We start from the raw sequence: 6,681 nt of genomic DNA, 5'->3' as shown, positions 1-6,681 counted from the left end.
AAACGGGAGCTGGAAGCATGTAAATATAATAATAACCACTTCAGCCAAGAAGAGTGCCTGACGAGCCCAGTTGTAAGTAAGCTATTAAGACTCGACTGTACACCGTGTTCCTGTTTTCCTCCGAAAACAATAAGTCCCGTTGGAGCAGCCTTTCAACGCCTCTCTCTGTCTCTGCTAGCAAAGTTGACCCACACAACAAAGTAAAGCTATTTTTCGGCTACGAGCCGACAGGGACCCCGCCGTATTAGTCAGAGGTCCCTTTACTACAGTTCGGAGTCGCGGACCTTCAGTAATAGTAATAAATCACACAGCAATAGTACATTCACGTTGTTGTAAAAAGCATGATAACATATTAAGTAATCCAAAGTATTCAGAATAGGTTACTGTCATTGAGTAACGTAACGGAATACGTTACAGAATACATTTTGGGGCATGTATTCTGTATTCTGTAATGGAATACATTTTAAAAGTAACCTTCCCAACACTGAACACGGACTACACTGCCCATGATGCTACATTCTTTAGAGCTATACCTGTAGCATTCTGCCTATTAGCTTAGCACAACAACAACAACAACAAAAAGAAACACTCAGAGCGAGAGCATCACTCTGTAACCATGGCAACCGTAACGCTGCCGCCTGGAACAACAGAACGTAGCTGTCAAACAAAACCCAAACAGTCCTGACCCGCGACAATATGAAACAGGAAAGTACCGCAGTGTAATCCATTTATTTCGACAAAGTAACTGTATTCTAAATACCACCTTTTTAAACGGTAACTGTAACGGAATACAGTTACTCATATTTTGTATTTTAAATACGTAACGGCGGTACATGTATTCCGTTACTCCCCAACACTGCTTATGATTCAATGCAGAGAGATCTGTTAACACATGAACTAATATGAACTAATATTTTTCATATGTGTATTGTTTGTGTATTTATACACAGGCACTCATATATATTCAAATAATTTTAAAAAAAAGTTCATTTACCTGTTACTAACACACACCAAATCCAATCGTTGGTACTTGCTGCCTTGTGTAGCCTCTAGGTAACAAAAGCTCAACACTGCCCCCTAGCATCCTGGAGCACTTCTGTTGTGTTTGGAGTTTGTGCTTTGTCTGTAGATATAAATATACTTTTAGATGTAAATATACTTTTATTTATTCACTCCAAAATGTAATAAATACATTTTAAAATACAAAAACACTATTTACATTTGAACTTTAAACTATTTAAACTTTCAGCTTTTTTCTTTTAAACAAATTTAAAGTGAAACAACACAAAACACTCCAAACCACAACACAATTAAATATAAATTAAAATATGCAAAACAAAAAGAAAATGCACATTCTCTGTCATACAGGCCTGGGATGATTTTTTGGGAGAGTGTTTTCCTGCTTGGAACTGTATACATAGGATTCACTGCATGAATAAACTTTCTGAATCCTTTATCATCCGCAACTGAAAATAGTTGTGGATGATTACTATACCTTTCTAATGTGACGTTGTTGTCCCTGCTCTCTCTCTCCCTCCCTCCCGCTCTGTTCCTGTGCTACTGAGTGTAACTAACACCCCTCCCCCCTCTGCCCAGCGCAAGCACAAGGCTCGCGTGCCGAGTGAAGCGGAAAAAAGCTGAAATAAGAGAGAGCGTGGGACAAAGAAAAAACAACACGGAGCCGTCTGTTGTGAGTGGCTGTGTGCAGACAGGAGTAGGACCCAAGGTGCAGACTCCGGAGACAGATGTGAACTCAAAACAACTTTAATGTTAAACTCAAATATAACATAACTGGAAAAATCAAAATAAACTTACACCAGCAGACTGACAGAACACACAGCTAAGTAAATGGTAGATCGCAACCCAGACACAAAGAAACACAGGGCTTAAATACACAGAGGGCGCAATCAGGAAATGGGTAACAGGAGGGAAACACAGCTGGGGCAAATCAGGCCTAACGAGACAAGGGGAAGCAAAACCAGACACATTAACATCAGACATGGACTTTCAAAGTAAAACAGGAAACCCATAACACAGACTGAACAAAAGACACAGACTCACATGCAGGCACTACAACAGAGGGAACAGAGACGTGGGACCAGGGCAGACACCGACACTGACTGGACACGGGGATATAGCAACTAAGGATACACAGAGACGCCAACTAGACAAGGGGATACAGCTGACAGGGGAGACAGAGCAACTAGAGAAGACAGAGACATAAACCATAAGACAGAGCTCAAAGAAAGAAACCAAAGACTAGAAATTACAAATAATAATAATAAACACAAAAACCCTGGGTCAACGACCCAGGCATCCTAACACCGGCTCGCGTCGTTCACTTCAAAGATTCAGTTCTAAGAGCCATTTCGTTCGCGACCAACCCATCACTAGGTTCTACACCTTCATTTGAGTCCAGCTGTGTTTGAATATACTGATTAGACTTGATTAGGAAAGCCACACACCTGTCTGTATAAGACCTTACAGCTCACAATGCATGTCAGAGCAAATGAGAATCATGAGGTCAAAGGAACTGCCTGAAGAGATCAGACACAGAATTGTGACAAGGCACAGATCGAGCCAAGGTTACAAAAAAATTCTGCTGCACTTAAGATTCCTAAGACCACAGTGGCCTGCATAATCCTTTAATGGAAGACGTTTGGGATGACCAGAACCCTTCAGAACTGAACTATCAGGGGAGAAGAGCCTTGGTTAGAGAGTTAAAGGTTAAAGAAGAACTCAAAGATCACTTTGGCTGAGCTCCAGAGATGCAGTCAGAAGATGGGAGAAAGTTGTAGAAAATCAACTATCACTGCAGCCCTCCACCAGTCAGGGCTGTATGGCAGAGTGGCCTGAAGGAAGCCTCTCCTCAAGGTTCAAGGTTCAAGGTTCTTTATTTGTCACATGCATAGTTATACAAGTATAACACACAGTGAAATGTAGCCTGACACGCTCCTCGACATGTGCAAAAATTGGGGGGGGGGGGGGGTAGAGGAAGAACATATATATATATATATATATATATATATATATATATATATATATATATATATATATATATATATATATACATGGAACGCCATAACCAAGTGGCCGGCATAGTGTACAGGAACATCTGTGCCGAGTATAACCTGGAAGTCCCGAGGTCAAAATGGGAGATGCCCCCAAGGGTGGTGGAGAATGACCGAGCTAAGATCCTGTGGGACTTCCAGATACAGACGGACAAAATGGTGGTGGCTAACCAACCGGACATAGTGGTGGTAGACAAACAGAAGAAGACGGCCGTAGTGATCGATGTAGCGGTTCCGAATGACAGCAATATCAGGAAGAAGGAACACGAGAAGCTGGAGAAATACCAAGGGCTCAGAGAAGAGCTCGAGAGGATGTGGAGGGTGAAGGTAACGGTGGTCCCCGTGGTAATCGGAGCACTAGGTGCGGTGACTCCCAAGCTAGGCGAGTGGCTCCAGCAGATCCCGGGAATAACATCGGAGATCTCTGTCCAGAAGAGCGCAGTCCTGGGAACAGCTAAGATACTGCGCAGGACCCTCAAGCTCCCAGGCCTCTGGTAGAGGACCCGAGCTTGAAGGATAAACCGCCCGCAGGGGCGTGCTGGGTGTTTTTTTTTTTTATATATATATATATATATATATACATATACATACACATATAGTATATACACTGGGTGAATGTGCAGTAGTAGCAGCAAGCAGGTGAATTCTGTACATTAATATGAATAGACATCTGACTATTTTACAGGATAGACAATATAAACATATTTAAAATTAAAGGAATTGAAATGTACATTGTGCCTTGGTTTAGTGTCTGGAAGAGAGTCCTGTCTCAGTCAATTATAGATGATGTGAGAGGGCGGGTGTGTGTGTTTAGGGCCCGGATGTCTTGGGGATAGAAGCTCCTCTTGAGTCTCTCTGTCCTTGCCCGGAAGATGCGGAACCTTCTACCAGATTGCAGAAGTTGGAAAAGTTTGTTGCCAGGATGGGACGGGTCCTTCAGTATCTGCGCTGCTCTAGTCCGGCATCTCCTGGTGTAGGTGTCCTGAAGCGAGGGGAGAGCAATCCTGCAGCAGCGTTCTGCTGTACGGATCACTCTCTGGAGAGCTTTTTGGTCCTTCACACAGCTGTTCCCGAACCACGATGTCATGTTCTGTGTGAGGATGCTCTCCACAGCGCCTGTATAGAAAATCCTGAGGATCTTTGGAGAGACCCTGAACTTCCTCAGTTGTCGTAGGTGATACAGGCGCTGCCTAGCCTTTTTGGTCTGGACCTGAATGTGGGCAGCCCATGTCAGGTCTGAGGAGATGTGGACACCAAGATACTTGAAGGACTGCACCCTCTCCACTGGAGCTCCATTGATGATGATGGGCTTGTAGTCTCTGTGCTGACCCCTTCTGAAGTCCACCACCAGCTCCTTGGTCTTGCTGACGTTCAGCTGGAGGTGGTTGTCCTGGCACCACGATGCCAGATTCTTCACTTCATCCATGTAGGCCGCCTCATCGTTGTTGGAGATGGCACCCAACACCACTGTGTCGTCAGCAAACTTCACAATGGTGTTGGAGCCATGGGTGGCCACACAGTCTGAAGTGTAGAGGGAGTAGAGCAGTGGCGAGAGGACACATCCCTGAGGTGCTCCTGTGTTGATGGTGATGCTGTTGGAGAAGCACCTGCCCACCCTCACCACCTGAGTTCTGCCAGTGAGGAAGTCCAACACCCATGCACACAGACGGCTGTTAAGTCCCAGATCCCTCAGCTTTGTGAACAGTCTGCAGGGCACTATTGTGTTAAACGCTGAACTGTAATCAACAAACAGCATTCGCACATAGTTACCCTGTTTCTTGTCCACGTGGCTGAGAGTGGTGTGTAGGACGTGGGCGATGGCATCCTCTGTGGATCTGTTGGATCTGTAGGCGAACTGCAGCGGATCTGTGGTGTCTGGAATGGAGGAGGAGATGATGTTCTTCAGCAGCCTCTCAAACACCTTCATTACTACCGAGGTCAGTGCAACTGGCCGGTAATCGTTCAGGGATGAGGGTTTGCTGTTCTTGGGCACAGGGATGATGGTGGATCTTTTGAAGCATGTGGGGACCACAGACTTCGCCAGGGACTCGTTGAAGATGTAAGTGAACACACCTGCTAGCTGGCCAGCACAGCAGCGCAGCAGACGGCCGGTGATGCCGTCTGGCCCCGCCGCTTTCCTTTTGTTCACTCTCCTCAGTGCCGCTCGGACGTCATGCTCCGCGATGCTGGTCACCGGTCTCTCGCTGATGACGTCACTGTCCTCGGTAGTCAGGCGGTAGATAGCATTAGCCGCCTGGCTAACCTCGAAACGGGCGTAGAGCCGATTCAGCTCGTTGGTGAATGCAGAGTCGGCGTTGATCGGCGCAGTGTCCCTGGCTTTGTAGTCCGTAATGGTGCGTAGTCCGTGCCACATACTCCGTGTGTCGCCTTGGTGGAAGCGGGACTCCACACGTTCCCGGTACCGGCGTTTGGCATCTCTCACCGCGCGCCGCACGCCGTATGAGGCTGCTTTGTAGGCGCTCATATCGCCAGTGGCGAGACCCGCGTTGTAGGAGGCGGTCCTGGCGTTTACTGCAGTGCGGATCGATCTGTCCATCCACGGTTTCTGGTTTGGGAATGTGGTGACTCTCGCAGTGGGGATAATCTCCTCCGCTAGCATATTGACGAAGCATACTGCTACTTCCGTAAACTCGTTGATGTCGACTGCGCATGCTCTGAACATGTCCCAGTCTACGTCGTTGAGTGCGTCCTGTAGCGTAGCTTCTGATTGGGCAGTCCACCGTTTTACTTCCCTCTTGGTCACGTCTTCCCTCCGTATGCTTTGTTTATACTGGGGAATGAGGAAGATGGCGTTGTGGTCAGACTTCCCAAAAGCCGGGTGTGAGACAGCTTTGTAGCCCTGCTTGTATGGCGTGTAGCAGTGATCCAAAATCCGATCCCCTCTCGTTGGACACGAGACATGCTGGTAAAAGTTTGGCATGACTTGTCTGAGGTTCGCTTTGTTAAAGTCTCCTGCTACAATGAGGGCTGCGCCTGGGTCCTTGTTTTGAAGCGAGCTCAGCACATCATGTAATTCGGACAAAGCCATACCTGTGTCCGCTTGGGGTGGGATGTAGACCGCCGTGGCGATGACTGAGGTGAACTCACGGACAGATAGAAAGGGCGGCACTTAATGCTCAGGAACTCCAGATGTGGCGAGCAGCCGCTGGAGAGAGTAGAAATGCTCCTGGCATCACACCACTTTCTGTTTATCATGAAACACACTCCCCCACCTTTGGTTTTGTTCGACTCTGCCGTTCTGTCCGCGCGGAGCACAAAGAATGAATCCGACGGAGTTACGGCCTGGTCCGGCACGGTGGGGGTCAGCCATGTCTCCGTGAAGCACAGAATGTTGCAGTTGCAACTCAGTGCAAGACACAGGAAAGCCTGCATGGAGTTTCCTTAAAAACACATGAAGGACTCCAAGATGGTGAGAAATAAGATTCTCTGGTTTGATGAGACCAAGATAGAACTTTTTGGCCTTAATTCTAAGTGGTATGTGTGGAGAAACCAGGCACTGCTCATCACCTGGCCAATACGGTCCCAACAGTGAAGCATGGTGGTGGCAGCATCATGCTGTGGGGGTGTTTTTCAGCTGCAGGGAAAAGAC

This window comes from Maylandia zebra, linkage group LG14 (assembly GCF_041146795.1).
Source record: "Maylandia zebra isolate NMK-2024a linkage group LG14, Mzebra_GT3a, whole genome shotgun sequence".
NCBI classification, from domain to species: Eukaryota; Metazoa; Chordata; class Actinopteri; order Cichliformes; family Cichlidae; genus Maylandia; species Maylandia zebra.
This window is presented reverse-complemented; position numbering follows the sequence as displayed.